This window comes from Lissotriton vulgaris, chromosome 6 (assembly GCF_964263255.1).
Source record: "Lissotriton vulgaris chromosome 6, aLisVul1.2, whole genome shotgun sequence".
Taxonomy (NCBI): Eukaryota; Metazoa; Chordata; class Amphibia; order Caudata; family Salamandridae; genus Lissotriton; species Lissotriton vulgaris.
The window spans coordinates 1252433073-1252450482 of NC_141694.1; the positions used below are offsets into that span (position 1 = coordinate 1252433073).

The window sequence follows — 17410 nt, forward strand, 5'->3', positions numbered from 1 at the left end:
GGTCCAGCTCGGACAGCCATAAGCATAGATAACGAGCACCACACACCCTATGATACCTACACGTCCCTCACCATTGTCTCAACCACACCAGGGCCCCCGGACGCAGTAAGGACAGTCTCAAGCATTGACAAGATGCACCACACCCCCAATGTTCCCCACACGTCCCTCACAGCCTACTCTACCTCACCAGGGCCCTCGGGTCCAATTCGGACAGTCATAAGTACTGATAACGACCTCCATATTGAGTTCCCTGACACTCCTACTACCCAACTAGCAGATGAGCCATCTGCTAAACCCCCCCCGATCCGACACTTACTTTGACCCACGGTCAACTCCCAACACCCCGATGCCCTAGCCGCTCACCCAAACTCTACACACAGTGTCTATACCCCCTCCACGTGCAACACCCCTCTCACGTCAGCACCTCTTAAGACCATCCCCCACTCTGACCCACCTTCTACCCTCCTTGCTCATCCAACCACATCAAAATCTAACAAAGATATCCCCATCCAATCCGATACCCAGTTCTCCACGCTATCAGATCACAATGGAGGAACTACCAATATGAGGGAGCACACGCCCACACACTTAATTGAGTGCCCTAACCATGACTGGACCGCTCGATTCAACGAGCTAACCCTAAGTCTATCCCAGATCAAGGATGAGATGAAAAATCTATCATCAATCACCAATGAACTCCTAAACTTTAATAAAGCCACTAGCGCCACAGTGAACCAAATTAGGCAGCACACCAGCAGATACCTAACCACGACTCCACATCCAGACATTATAACACAGAGTAAAATACCTTCCCATTATGACCCGGATCGACCAATGAGAACTATGGATGGTCTATCTGACAATGATTTACACGACCTTCTCGCCTCATACACAAGTCATACTGACAACAGCAAGTCCCTAGACTGCACCTTCCAAGCCATCCGACCCAACCCACATAGAGAACCCACTCGCAACCATAGATCCATAACTAGGGAAAACCTCACAGAGGTCAATTTAATGCAATCAACCGTCTCTCAACCGACTAGCAAATTAAGTGTGCTCTAATCAACTGCAGATCGGCTAACAAACATGCTACGGTCATTTATGATCTAAGTCTTGCGAATGACCTGGACATCATCATCCTCACAGAGACATGGCTAAAGAGTTCCTCTGCTCCCATTCTTGACCTACTGGTCCCCCCTAGTCATGATATATTTCGCATGGATAGAACTGAGAAACCCGGAGGGGGGATTGCCTGCATCCATCGAAACACCATCACAGTTAAACAAGCAGACTCCATCTCCTTATCCTCCTGTGAATATCTATGCACCAACATCTCGGACGACAAGGGCATCAAATGCCAACTTCACATGATATACCACCCCCCAGGTGACAATCCGAAGTTCATTGATGAGCTAATGGAAGTCATTACAGCTAATGCCAACTCACAAGTGCCGCAGATATTTCTGGGAGACTTCAATCTCCATTGGAGCAATACCGGCGATCACAATGTAAGCGGCCTCAAATCCTTTCTGGCAGACCAGGAACTGTCGCAATTCTGTGACAGCCCAACCCAGAACAAGGGGGAGACTTTAGACCTCATCATAGCAAAAAGAAACATCATATCGCTAGAATCTATCTCCCCATGTGACTGGATGGATCATTACAGTATCCTCTTCTCCATCAACAGTGAGGTAACTCCAAAACAAAACCAACCTACAAAAACTAAACAATGGAAAAGGAATATCAGGAATATCGATGCTAATGCCTTGGTGTCCCAATGCAATTCCGCCCTGACACCATCAGCAGATATGGCCGACGTCCAAGATCTCACGGACTCCTACAACGTCACTATGCTTGAAATCCTGGATTCCACAGCGCCCCTTCAAGAAAAAAATGTCTCCACCAAAATCTCCTAACCATGGTTCAATGAGAATCTTAACTTGGACCGACGGAAATTAAGACTAGCTGAGCGAGCATGGAAAGCAACACCTTCCGCTGATCATCTACACCAACTTAGGGCACTGAAAAACACGTACAACAGAAAAATCATAAAAGCTAAAGCAGACTTCTTCAAAACACAGCTGAACCAAGCCATAAACCGTCCTAAAAAGCTATTCGAAATCGTAAAACAACAATCGTGCAACTCTGCAAACGTAGTGGAGCTTAGAAACCCGGCTACCCCTAACTGCGACGAGCTGGCCAAATTCTTCCTAGAAAAGGCTAGAACCATTGAAAACGACATTCAATCCAAGAAAGAACCCCAACTATCTACTGACCAAGAAAAAATTCTCTACCCACAGATCAAGGACCTTTTCTGCCTGCCGACCGGAGTGCCAAAGAACAATGCCAACTGGCAGCCTTTCTCGCCCATCACTGAACAAGAAATCTATAGCACCCTGCTAGCAATCAACCCTGCCAATCATTTCTCCGATCCCCTACCCCATCTGTATTCAAAATGATAAAGTCCTCCATTCTACTTTATGGGCAAAAATTGTCAACGCCTCTCTTAGGCAAGATTCCATACCCGACTGTCTGAAAATAGGGCAGGTCACACCTATACTAAAGAAAGCCAACTCCCTCTCCACAGAGCTCAACAACTATCATCCTATATCCAGCATCCCCACGCTGGCAAAGTTAATGGAAAAATGTGTACAAATTCAACTCTGCCATCACATCGAGAACTTCAACCTCCTAGATAAACACCAATCCGGTTTCCATCAAGGTCACAGTACTGAATCTGCCCCCACCCACATAATGGATGACATCTTAAAAATGCTGGATCACAATGAATCGTGCCTATTGATACTTCTTGACCGATCCTCCCACTTCGACACGGTTAAACACGACAATCTACTGTCTTTACTGGAACGAAGGATGGGCCTAACCGGTCCAGTGTTACAATGGTTTACCTCCTTCCTAAGCAACAGAACCCAAAGAATCAAGTTGAAGCAATCATTCTCTAAACCTTCCATGGTCACACTTGGAGTCCCACAGGGATCAGCATTATCACCTATCCTCTTTAATCTACTCATGGAACCCCTTGCTAATGCACTTATTTCTGCAATCATTTTATATCATCTATACGCGGACGACACTCAACTTTATTTGAAAATCTCCTCACCAGATGACTTCATCTACCTCAACGCCATTCTTCACAATACCCAAAGTTGGCTCAATGGCAACCACCTCATGCTTAACACCCAAAAAACTGAGTTTCTCCTCATCTCCCCTCCCAATCATGCACCCAAGATAGACTTATGGCTGAAGCATCTTACTTCCTTTGATTGCGCCCCCCACATCATTGACTCCGCAAAATCCCTGGGAGTCACCATCGACAAGCATTTAAATATGCAGGAACAAATCTACAATACTACCAAAGGAGCCAACTTTCAGCTGAGTATCCTAAGGAAACTTAAACCCTTCCTCCCACAGTCTGATCTAAAAATGGCGGTCCAAGCCCTAGTCCTACCAAGACTAGACTAGGGAAGCACCACTCTTTGCGGTCTTTCTAAATACAAACTAGCAACGCTCAGGGCATCACTTAACGCTGCGGCCAGGCTGGTCTCTGGAATAAAAAGAAATAACCACATCACCCCAGCCCTTAAGGCTTTGAACTGGCTACCATACGAGTCGAGGATACAACTAAAGATCGCCTGCATGACACATAAAGCCTTACATAGCAACACCCCCAGCTATTTAGCACAAAAGCTAGAACGGTCAGGAAGTGGCAGACATTTACGAAGCGCAAGCGCACTACTACTAAAACCTCAATCCTTCCACAGAAAGAGAACTGGATGCAGAGCTTTCTCCGGTATCGCACCGAAGGTTTGGAACAACCTTCCCCCAGACTTACGCAGAATCCCTTCTTTTACCACCTTAAAAAAGGAAGAGAAAAATGTTTCTCATGAACAAATTGTCATCTTAAACCTTTAACTCCTAGAAGCCTACTTGCCTTTGCTTTTAATCAAACAGCAATGTCTACCTCATCTGTATTGTATTATATGCGATTCCCGATTGTATGTATAACTTGTGATAATCATGTACTGTAAAGCGCTCTGATACCCCCATGGGCCATGTCCGCCCTTTGCCTTTTTTTTTAATCAAACATCAATGTCTACCTCATCTGTATTGTATTATATGCGATTCCCGATTGTATGTATAACTTGTGATAATCATGTACTGTAAAGCGCTCTGATACCCCCGTGGGTAATGTCAGCGCTATATAAAACTTTATAAATAAAATAAATAAAATAGTATCTAAAAATACTACACCATTTCTTAATCAATATACATTATTCAGTGTACACCATCGATTATGAAGCAGTAATCCATTGTAATAAAACTTAGCACACATCATAAGTAGAACCTACATTTTTATTTTGCAGAGCACCTGGCTCCACATTCAATACAAAAGATTCATGTAGTTACCAAAATCTGCCTGAGACACTCATAAGTTAGCATACGGACAAACTCTTCAAGGTCGATGTTAAATAATCTGCAGTTGCAATGACAATGTCTAAGATTTTGTTTTAAAGATCTCAAGTGCTGCATAAAGTACTTTACTGTATAATATTCAAAAATATCTTTTCTGAACCAATAATATATACTTGGCTCCTACAATCACAATATCTCAAGGGTTCATTGCTGGTAAAGTGACTTCGTCCCATGCTTTCTTAGTAGGGGGCAGAGAATCTTTTATCTCTTGCCCAGGAAGAAACAATATTACAAAAGAAGGTGGATTGGAAATTATTTTAATTTTAAATTACTGGTACAATGTCCAGTATTTTCCAAGACTCAATAGATCTGTTTCATGCCATATGTCGATACTTTAAAATGATCAGCTAGGTTAACATTTAATGCTGATATAGTAAGTACTTCAACATTTTCAGTAGCAGGAATATAGATGCTTATTTTGCTATGTGCATGTGAAGGACATTTATGTGGGGAAGTGTGGCTCAGGGATTAGAGGCGGCAGACCCGGAAGCTGAGATCGGCCCTGGACCAGGGTTCAATTCCCCGCCTCGACGGGGCTTGGGCTCAATAATTCCACGGACTCGATAATTCTCGCTCCGGTGCCTACTCGACTCACGGGTTCACACTCTGCGACTCTGGGCAATAGCTTGCTTAATCTCCACAACGGCCCCTCGCGGCGGGATGCCTGGCTTTCACCTTGTGGATACCCTGCCGGGGTTATCTCACAGGGGTATACCAGGACGGGTTCCCTAAGCAAGCGCTTAGATGCCTGCGATGTGGGTGGTTTGCGCTATATAAATACATGTACATACATGTACATGTTTACATCATAGACATTGAGGATCTGATTACGAACTTGGTGGACGGTTTAATCCGTCACAATGGTGACAGATATCTCTACCGCGAAATATAAATCCCATAGGATATAATGGGATTTATATTTCGGTGGTCGGGATATCCATCACAATTGTGACAGAGTAACCAGTCCGCCAAGATCGTAATCAGGATCTAAATCTATTAACTTTGCCAGTACTTGTTTTCCTTTTTAGGTCAAGCCTAGACAGCACATGCGCTGTCGCAAGACCTGTAGTAAACAGAATATGGAGGGTAATTTCTCTTCCTGCTTGCCATTGGTTAACTTTGGCATTGCTCTTATTATCCGGCTTATTGTTGGCTGGCGATCCGATACATCACTTCCGTTTTTGTAGGAAGCAGCACCGACCGACCACAGTTTAGTTACGCTGCTGGCTGTTATCTTTTAATTTAGGGACTACTTGTTTTCTTTGCTGCTCACATTCCGCTGGCACATCTGCCAGCTTCCTGCCCTCTCCCCCGACGCCTTGCTCCACCGCTCTCTACCCGGGACGACGCTTTACCACTCCCAGTGCTACTCCCGGACAGCTGCCGCTGCCTCATAGCCCCACCAGCGTCGCAGCTGCTGGCCATGGCGTGCCATGCTAACTCGACCCGCCATACTCACAGCACCGGTTCTGGCATCCTGGGTGCCACTAACTGACCATCTGACACTCAGAGCTCTTGCAGAAGCTGCACAAGCTGCATGCTTACTCGAGCACCAACATCGGCGCCGGAACCTTGGGCAAGAAGCATACGTGCCCTGCGAGCCGGAGCTGGAGTGCTACGCACAGTACAGCGAACCTCTGGGCGAGCAGTAGCCATGCCTGCATGCCACCCTTGCAGTCCATGCATGGCGGACTCAGCTTTGTTGACAGCTGTTTTGGCCTTATGTGGCATAACAGATAGGGCGGTTGACTTTCACACTAAGAAACCGGGTTCGAGTCTGGCGGGAGGGTCAAACATGCTGTAATTCTGGGACTGCAATTCAGTTTATTAATGCGCTTGTTCGTCCACTGTTAGCTGTGTATGTTGAGCCTCCCACTGAAACTCAAACTGAGTTCCCAAGCCTCAAAGAGGACTACTCCAGCTGTTACGCCACATCCTTTAACTTTGTCCACACACTCCATACGAGTGTGTGCATTTAAACTCTGTCTCTTCCTTTTTTATGTTTTATTTTGCACTTTAATAGAGCAGGAACTCGACATGAAGGTTTTGGAGTGCTTGACATGAGAAGCCAGCTGCATTACAGATGGGCACATTCATTTTTAGGTACGGAGAAAATAAGTGATTGCCCAGAATCAAAGGATGTTGTCCCGCCAAGACTCGAAACCTATTTGAAGAATAGGGTCTGTGTGTGTGCTGGGGGTGGGAGGAAACTGCTTCAGTCATGGCGAAAATACCATCTTTTGCAAAAACATTTTTGTGCTCCACAGTTTGTTTGCCCCTAGCTTGAATTAGCGCAAATGTAAATTGGTTGATGACTGCGCAAACTCGCTCATAGTGGCAATTACTACTCACGTCTTCACAACCAAAACATCATGACGTCCCTCTAATCAAGGTTGTTTTATAAATATCCACTTTCTTATGCTTTGACACAGAACATGTTAACCTTGTTCTGGTAACATGTTGCTGTCTCAAAACCTGCTGTGATTTTTTTTTAAAACAATTTTTATTATTTTCTGAGCATTCAGTTACAACATACCATTGCAGTCTCCTCTCATCCCCCTCCCCCACCCCATGATCTAGTTCCATCCCTAGTACATACCCTCAAGCAATGGTTACCCCGCTACCTCCTGCTCATCATACCCGTCGGGTGACAGAATGCGCTTTATAAGTGTGTTATACATACATACATACATACATACTCAACACCCCCACTGTCTCAAAACCTGCTGTGATAATGCAATTACTAGGTTTTTTTTCCAAGTGTGTCTTCACAAGCTGGTAAATATAACATGCCATTCATGCTGTAAATTGAACATGCAACCCTTAAGGAGGACTCCCTCAGAATGGCAGCGTGACCTGGACTTTCTAACACCAACCAGGAACATCATGCCAATGACATATCGATTTTCACAACAGCAAGACTCCGAGGGCTCCCAAGGGGCTGGATCACACACACCTTAACATTTCAGTTAATTACTGTGACACTGGGAAAACATTCAAGTCTAGAAAGATAGCTATGGCAAATCACAGCGGACTCACTATAGATTGAAGAATGCAAGCACTGACAAAACCAATAGTTTTCACTTTAGTATGCTTGTTTTGTGAGAGGCTAGCATGCCACCATTTTAGAAAGGACACTCCTGCTATCTCTGATAACTCATGCACTATTGCAGGAAAATGACAACATTTAGAGGCGCTTGCTGCTCAGGTTGGCAGAAGCTGGACACTGAGCTAAATAGAATGCTAACATTATTAGCAGCTGTTTTATTTATTTTCAGCATATATTGCATTAAAATGCAAGCATCAGGAGATTTAGTTATGCACGTACGTTTTTGTCTTTATTTAAAGATCTCCAAATAGTTTGTATTAACATGCCCCGCAACATTCCACCCCCATTCTGAGTAAAGGCAGAAATGTAACAATTGCCTTTAGTAGTGTCTGAAAAAATTACGACACAAAATATAGGTTTTTAAAGCTTACCTAAAACTTATTGCTGTAACTAGCCGATTATGTTGAGAACACATTCTTAAAAAGAATAGAAATTTGCCTAGCCTACGAGAGGGTAAGTTTCAAATCTATTAAGGGCGCGGAGGCGAGGATTATGCTAATTCTTCCTTCGCTTTATTAGCAAAGTTTCAAACAGCAGCTTATCACAAACATGTATATTAAACCACATTTCCCACAGAACTAGGGAAAAAAGAAAAGATAGTCTCTGGCCAGTCCTTCCACAATGTCCATGGCTCTTATCCAATAAATCATTCTGTCACTTCCTGCACTTCCTCTTTCTTCGCTGGAGGAACTTCCCCATGTTTACGCACCATCGTTGCCTGAAAGAAACAACACCAATCAAACACGGAATAACACCATAAAAGGCATAAGCAAACAAAATTGCAACCAAATCCAGGCATGAAAACACAAATGGTGGAACGAATAAGGCAACAGTTAGCCAATCATAAAGAGGCCACCCAGTCCAATCCCATGACCCATAACAGATAAAAAGATTACTTACATCCATACAGGGCGGGATAGCAACCAACGAGCTTGCAGGGAGGGATAATCTTCGCCTTCGCGTCCTTAATAGAATTGAAACTTACCTTCTCGTAGGCTAGGCAAATTTCTATTCTAATTTAACATAGATTGAAGCACTCCACTTGTAATAGCCCAAATTTAGCTTAGTCCATACAAAAAGACATCCAAAAAGTTTCCATGAAGATTTTCTTCTTTTATTTCTTTTTTTGTTCAGATCCAATCCCAACCAACACGTTTCGCCGAGGTTATTAAATACCTCTCGGCTTCGTCAGAGCTGGCAATAAAACAAAATAATATGCTTTTACCATTATGTACATTTCCATAGATTTGAAAAGGGATAGAGCCCCACATGGCCCATTAGAAAACCTGTGTCCATATTTACAAAACGAGTGAGTACATGCAACTTCAAACATTAACAACTAATTGATCAACACAAGAACAGATTCCAGTGTAAAAAAAACAACACCTGCCTTCACCCCTTTGGTGAACACTGTTCATGCACATTGCAAGTGACAAAGACATCGTGTGGAATTGCTCCCACAATTCCTTATAATCCATTAACTACCAGATTTATGTACCAATGTTTTACCTTATCTTCAAATTGAACCTGCCTAAAAGGGGAAACAGACCCTTACTCTCAAGTTTTGGCAAGAGGACGGACTTAAATCTATTACAATCCTATTCGATGCATGGTTGTTTAGATATATCATATTGCATACCTCCAGTCTTTCACGCGGGTGCTTGTATGTATTATCTGTTGCAATTTAGCTTGGCGGAGGGAATATTATCCTTATGCTTGCAAGTCCTAAAAGAAAATACGTATCCATGTGTAAAAGCAACTCTTAACATCCCTACTGGCTTATTTACCTCTAAGTCCTGACATCACTAAAATTATACACAATTTAAAGTCTCACCTGCACTTCTATCTATAGTCTCCAAAATTGAATTTCACTTGTTAATGTCGCCTTTTATCACAATCTCCGCAATCCACTCTTCCTAAAAGTAAAGGGCCAACATCAGATAACCAACTCTTATAACCTGTTTACATTAGCTGTAAACCTATTTGTGTCAGTTCATTGAAACTCATACCTGTCGTTCTCTGCTTAATGCTGATTTGAACACCTTTCCACTCCGCTGCCCTTCATTAGTCTGCACCCATTCTCTGTTAATCAAAAGCGCTTCATTATTATTACGAAATTATGTCCGCTGTCTATTATATTCCAAATCTTGCATCTTTTGCGCCCTTACCTCTCTTCTCGAACTGGCGTCCCGTGTACAGGCAGCGCCATCCCCTTGTCTCACGCCCGTTATGTGGCGTCCCTAGACATCAAAAAGGGACTACCCCCGTAAAAATCTGAGCGCCATCTTAGAGTGGGGATAAACTTAACTCTGCGTCTTTTTTCTGTTCTGTTACCAAATATTGCATCGTTAGCGCCCTTACCTCACTTCTCGAACTGGCGTCCCGTGTACAGGTAACGCCACCAGCTTGTCACATGCCCATTGTGTGGTGTCCCTAGATATCAAACAAGGACTACCTCCGTAAAAACCTGAGCGCCATTTTAGAATGGGGATAAACTTAATTCAGCGTCTCTTCTCTATTCTGTTAACAAATCTAGAACTCCATTTGTGCTCTTTAGTGTTTGTGAAAATACAATTCATGAGTCAGTTTACGATTTTATCTGCCCCATATTCTCATATTCAGCCCAAACATTTATAATGTTTGTCTGGTAATAGTTAGTCTACTGCATCTGTCCCTCTTCAATTACTATTACTATTTATACAGTCCCACTCTAATTTGGATATAAAATATCTTCCCCATTAAAGTATTAGTTTTCTGTGTCTTCAAATACATTCTATATCAAGGATCTAATATTAGCCACATAGTAATGGTATTATTATCAGCTCTCATCTTTTATAGTTACTATAATATGATGACATAATTCCGATTGATATCATATTAACCATGTAAGTTCCTGAAGTCTGCTAATCACCTAAAAAGAATTCCAGCTCCCGATCAAAATTCAAGCCGTCCTCCACGGCCCGCAATTTCATAATCCATCTTGCCTCTTGCCTCCTCAATTTCAGTTCTCTGTTACCTCCTCTAGGGTCCACATCCACATGATCAATTCCATAAAACTTAAAGTTTTTACTCTGATCCTGCTTTTTACATGTATGTACATGTTCTGCTATTGGGTACCTCATGTCATTATTTTTCACCGCTCTCAAGTGTTGACTCACTCTATCTTTTAGCATGCGAATTGTGCTGCCCACATACATTTTTGAACACTCAATTTCCTCTCTTCATTCTGTTTACTTCTAAAGAGAAGGACGAGTTCCCTAAAGGGTGAGCTTGCCCTGCCGCTGATCCAGAGGCTCCCTCATATTCACTTCCACTAGTGGGGATACTGCTCAAAGAGGTACTACTTGAGCTTAGAGATGCAGTTTGTTGTTGTTGCATATTCCTATCGCTCTGCATTAAATGATCATATTTCTTGGAGAATGTAAAAATCCTCCCACTACTGTAATCTACCTCATCTCGTTTAAGCTTACGCGCTTTCCTCTGCTTTATATCATTCTGATGGTTATTTAAGACATCTTTAAGAATCTCATAATTTTTGGCGGTTGGGTCAGGAAGATTGAGATCAATTATTTCTGCCTCTAATTGAGCAATTTCAGCCTGAAGCTTTGCCACTTTCCTAACAGAATTCTCAGTTAATATATCCATTAGTCTCATTGAACTTGAAACAAGCTCTTTCTCCCATGCTCCTAACAGATCGTCATCAAGATCATCAAAAGTTGGCATAATCTGAGAACGGAGACCCCTTGGTATTCTATTCAACTTTGCATATTGCTTAAGGGTCGCCCCGTCCCACCATTTAGACATTTCTGATTTTTTCAATCTTTCTAATTTGATGAACTTGGCCCGTAGTCCTATATCTTTTGACCTCAGATCACCTACAGAAAAGGGAAGACCCTAGGGACAGTATTAAGCCCCAGCTACCCGATAGAAAAACAAAAAGTAACTTGGTTGGATGAGCATTCGAAGGGTTTCTATAAATGTGGACATTGTGGAATGTGCAGGCATGCCAAGGATAAGACAAGGGCTTTTCAAGTGCCGAATAGTAATGACTATGAAATAAGAACTAACATAACCTGTAGCACGAAATTTGTGATTTATGTCATAGAGTGTAAATGTTCAAAAATGTATGTGGGCAGCACAATTCGCATGCTAAAAGATAGAGTGAGTGAACACTTGAGAGCGGTGAAAAATAATGACATGAGGTACCCAATAGCAGAACATGTACATACATGTAAAAAGCAGGATCAGAGTAAAAACTTTAAGTTTTATGGAATTGATCATGTGGATGTGGACCCTAGAGGAGGTAACAGAGAACTGAAATTGAGGAGGCAAGAGGCAAGATGGATTATGAAATTGCGGGCCGTGGAGGACGGCTTGAATTTTGATCGGGAGCTGGAATTCTTTTTAGGTGATTAGCAGACTTCAGGAACTTACATGGTTAATATGATATCAATCGGAATTATGTCATCATATTATAGTAACTATAAAAGATGAGAGCTGATAATAATACCATTACTATGTGGCTAATATTAGATCCTTGATATAGAATGTATTTGAAGACACAGAAAACTAATACTTTAATGGGGAAGATATTTTATATCCAAATTAGAGTGGGACTGTATAAATAGTAATAGTAATTGAAGAGGGACAGATGCAGTAGACTAACTATTACCAGACAAACATTATGAATGTTTGGGCTGAATATGAGAATATGGGGCAGATAAAATCGTAAACTGACTCATGAATTGTATTTTCACAAACACTAAAGTGCACAAATGGAGTTCTAGATTTGTTAACAGAATAGAGAAGAGACGCTGAATTAAGTTTATCCCCATTCTAAGATGGCGCTCAGGTTTTTGCGGAGGTAGTCCTTGTTTGATATCTAGGGACACCACACAATGGGCGTGTGACAAGCTGGTGGCGTTACCTGTACACGGGACGCCAGTTCGAGAAGTGATGTAAGGGCGCTAACGATGCAATATTTGGTAACAGAACAGAAAAAAGACGCCGAGTTAAGTTTATCCCCACTCTAAGATGGCGCTCAAATTTTTACGGGGGTAGTCCCTTTTTGATGTCTAGGGACGCCACATAACGGGCGTGAGACAAGGGGATGGCGCTGCCTGTACACGGGACGCCAGTTCGAGAAGAGAGGTAAGGGCGCAAAAGATGCAAGATTTGGAATATAATAGACAGCGGACATAATTTCGTAATAATAATGACGCGCTTTTGATTAACAGAGAATGGCTGCAGACTAATGAAGGGCAGCGGAGTGGAAAGGTGTTCAAATCAGCATTAAGCAGAGAACGACAGGTATGAGTTTCAATGAACTGACACAAATAGGTTTACAGCTAATGTAAACAGGTTATAAGAGTTGGTTATCTGATGTTGGCCCTTTACTTTTAGGAAGAGTGGGTTGCGGAGATTGTGATAAAAGGCGACATTAACAAGTGAAATTCAATTTTGGAGACTATAGATAGAAGAGCAGGTGAGACTTTAAATTGTGTATAATTTTAGTGATGTCAGGACTTAGAGGTAAATAAGCCAGTAGGGATGTTAAGAGTTGCTTTTACACATGGATACGTATTTTCTTTTAGGACTTGCAAGCATAAGGATAATATTCCCTCCGCCAAGCTAAATTGCAACAGATAATACATACAAGCACCCGCGTGAAAGACTGGAGGTATGCAATATGATATATCTAAACAACCATGCATCGAATAGGATTGTAATAGATTTAAGTCCGTCCTCTTGCCAAAACTTGAGAGTAAGGGTCTGTTTCCCCTTTTAGGCAGGTTCAATTTGAAGATAAGGTAAAACATTGGTACATAAATCTGGTAGTTAATGGATTATAAGGAATTGTGGGAGCAATTCCACACGATGTCTTTGTCACTTGCAATGTGCATGAACAGTGTTCACCAAAGGGGTGAAGGCAGGTGTTGTTTTTTTTACACTGGAATCTGTTCTTGTGTTGATCAATTAGTTGTTAATGTTTGAAGTTGCATGTACTCACTCGTTTTGTAAATATGGACACAGGTTTTCTAATGGGCCATGTGGGGCTCTATCCCTTTTCAAATCTATGGAAATGTACATAATGGTAAAAGCATATTATTTTGTTTTATTGCCAGCCCTGACGAAGCCGAGAGGTATTTAATAACCTCGGCGAAACGCGTTGGTTGGGATTGGATCTGAACAAAAAAAGAAATAAAAGAAGAAAATCTTCATGGAAACTTTTTGGATGTCTTTTTGTATGGACTAAGCTAAATTTGGGCTATTACAAGTGGAGTGCTTCAATGTATGTTAAATTTGAATGTGCCTAATCGTCAGATTACACAGTGAGGAGTTGGGTGTTTTCCTCCCCTGAACTTTGAAGCACCCAGTGTTTGCATTTGCCGTCGAGTAAAAAAATAGAAGGTGGAATACTTCTAGAGCGCTGGTAAACTCCAACAGCACCCAAAGTTTAATTCAAATTTCTATTCTAAGTCAGAACCGGAAGCGAGAATTATGCTCTTTTAAAGCTTGTCAATGACCACCTGAGCAACATTCAGCAGCGGTTTAAAATAGAACCTTTTAAAGGTAGATTCCGACGACCAATCCGCTGCCTTCATAAGGTCTTCTAACCGAACCCCTAGGCTGAATGCTTTCGAAGCCATCGCTCCTCGTTCCGAATGCCCACCAAAAGCTCTCGAATTAAAGCCCGCCTCTTGCATTATCCAATTTACCCAGCAGGCTATAGTGTTGGATGAAACCGCTTTAAACGGCTTCGTAAGGGCTATCAGGAGTTGTCGTTCGCCCGGAGGGCGGACTTCCTCCGTAGCCTCCTCATAGGCTTTCAGGCATTGAACCACACAGAGCTTTCGTGACTCCTCAAAAGCAGGATAAGAGATTGTACGGGTATTGGACATAGTACGTCTACTCACTGTGAAGGTAACACCCTCAGGGGAGAAAACCCTCGCTATAATATCCAAAGCTCTGACATCCGATACTCTTCTGCACGACACCAGACATAGCAACATTGCGAATTTAGCCGACAATTCTTTCCTAGAAAGGAAACAGTTCAGTTGCCAAGATAAAAATAGATACAAAACCTGGTTAACGTCCCAGAGGACTGAATAGCAGGGTTCTGGAGGTAACGATAGCCTAATGCCCCTGAAAAGTTTACATACAAAAGGATGTTCCCCCAAAGGGGCTCCATCCAACGGTGCATGACCCGCTGAAATAGCTGAACGGACCGTGTTCACCGAACTATACGCCAAGCCTTTCTTTGCCAAATCCGCCAGATAATTAAGAACATGCTTTAAATCTGCGACCATGGGATCCACTTCCCGTCGCATACACCAACATACCCAGCGCGTCCAAGCCGATCTGTATCGTTTGGACATGCTGTCCGCTCTGGAAAGTAGGAGTTCCGCGTGCTCCGAAAGGCCCGGCAATCTCCAGCGTTGCCTGTAATCCGCCAGGCCCATGAGCTGAAGTGAACCGATCTCCAGCAGGCGATGAGGAACTCCCTCCGGACTCAACAGAAGATGGGGAGTTCAGTGGAGTTGGATTGGAAAATTCCAAGAAAGTTCCAGAAGAACCGGAAACCAAACTTGTGACCTCCAAAACGGCGTTATCAGAACCACGGAAGCTCCCTGCCTGCGAACCTGGGCCACCGCCCGGGTGATCATGGATAATGGTGGAAATGCATACCCCCTCTCCTGACTCCAATCCTAAGTGAACGCATCGGTCTCCACCACCAGCGGATCCGGCCTCCAACTGAAGAACCGAGGAAGTTGCCGGTCGAGGCGACAAGCAAAAAAGTCGATAGAAAAAGACCCCCAGCGTTCTTGCAGGTAATGAAAAATCTCCTGATCCAGCTTCCAAACACTGGCGTCCCAGAGGTAACAGGAGTACCAACCTGCCATTAAGTTCTCCCGCCCTTGGGAGGTACTCCGCCATGACTGAGATCTCATTGGAAAGGCAAAACTACCAGAACTTACTTCACCATGTTCGCCAAGGCTTTGGATCAAGTGCCGCCCAGATGATTGGTATACCTGACCGTCGATACATTGTCTATTTTTAGGAGTACCGAAGCCTGAACGCGATCCTTGGTCCAGCAGCGGACTGCAAAGGAGCCCGCCAGAAGCTCCAGACAATTGATATGAAGTTGTTGTTCTTGAGGAGACAAATTTCCGCCAGTGGAGAACTCCCCAACCCCGCGCTCCCCAGCCTGCCCTGCTGGCGTCCAACTCTATCACCAAATAGGGCGCGGAATCGAAGATGGCACTTCCGTTCTAGGCCTCCATGTGGGATAGCCACCACTCTAACTCGCGCACCTTGTCTGTCAAAGGGACCGTCTGAGAATACGTCAGGCCTCTCCGCAGATGGTGTGCCTTCAAGCGCTGAAGGGCCCGGTAATGCAAAGGATCCGGGGAAATCGCCTGAATGGAGGCCAAAAAGAGACCCACCAGGCGGGCTATCTGACGTAGAGAAGTCCCCTGTTTGGCCAGGGTTTGACGGATGTTGTGCCGAATCTTCGCCACATTCCTAGAGGGTAGAGTTAGCGAAGACGAGACAGAGTCTATCTTGAACCCCAGAAAGACCGCCTTCTGAGTCGGGACTAGGAGGGACTTCTGGTCGTTGATCACGAACCCCAAATCCTGAAGCAAAGACACTGCTATCTGCAGGTGACTCCGCAGTTGTAAAGGTCATTGGGCTAGGAGAAGAATATTGTCTAAGTAGATGATCAAGCGGACCCCGTGTGCTCTCAGGTATTCCACCGCCGGCTTGAGGACCCTTGTGAAACCCCACTGCCGAGGAAAGCCCGAATGGAAGACACCGGAACTCGTAAGCTTGTCTCTGCCAAAGAAATTGAAGGAACCGTCTGTGCGGTGGAAAAATCGGGACCACTAGGTACGCATCCTTCAGGTCCAGGCACACTATCCAATTGAGTGGCAGGAGGATGTACCTGAGCAGATGAATGCCCTCCATTTTGAAATGCCTTTACACCAGCCACTCGTTGAATTCCCGAAGGTTGATAACCGGCCTCCGACCCCCGTCGGTCTTGTCCACCAAAAATAGGTTGCTGAGAAAACCTCCGGGATGGACTTCTGTAAGAGACACCGCCCCTTTGCGGAGCAGGTTGGCCACTTCCTTGTCTACCATAGACGCGCCTGCCACACAGAAAACTATTGGCCGTGGCGTACGTCCTGACGGGGTGAACCGTAAAACTCTATTTGGAACCTCCTCACTGTTTGAAGCACCCAAGCGTCCCTGGTAAGAGCTTCCCAAGCGGGTAAGAACTGCGCAAGCCTGCTCCCAACTCGCACCTGCGCAGCGGGCAAAACACTCACCGTTAACGTTTCCGTCACCGCCTTTGTAACCTCCTTGGCCTCAGAAGCGTTGCCCTCTTGTCGGGTAGAAGTTGTTAAAACGCTGATCCGTTGGGTACTGCCCACGTTCTGAGCCTTGCCCCCTGCCCTGGGGGTTTTGGTTCTGAGCGCGGCCGGGCGGACGGCTCCTACCCCGACCGATGCCGCAGAAAACCTGAGGACTAAAAACTCTTTTAATATTCGCCTGGGCCTTATCTAAGGAAGTAAACGTGGCGACGAACTTGCCCAGTTCTTTAACTAAGGGCTCACCAAATAAACCATCTTGTGCTGTTGTCTCTGCCTCAGAACAGGCTAAGTCACCAAGTTTGGGGTCAACTTTTATCAAAAGGGACCTACGTCTCTCCGTTGAGAGGGCACAATTCACATTGCCCATAAAGCAGATTGCCCTCTGCACCCCAGCTGACAGGACCTCAGGATCAGTCAAGGAGCCCGA

At 44.1% G+C, this 17410-nt stretch overlaps 1 protein-coding gene across 2 annotated transcripts in view; it reads left to right on the top strand.

The window, feature by feature from the left end:
* Window positions 1–17410, top strand: part of LOC147708709 (uncharacterized) — a 198015-nt gene that overhangs the window by 117189 nt on the left and 63416 nt on the right. The gene's annotated exons all lie outside the window — the stretch shown is intronic.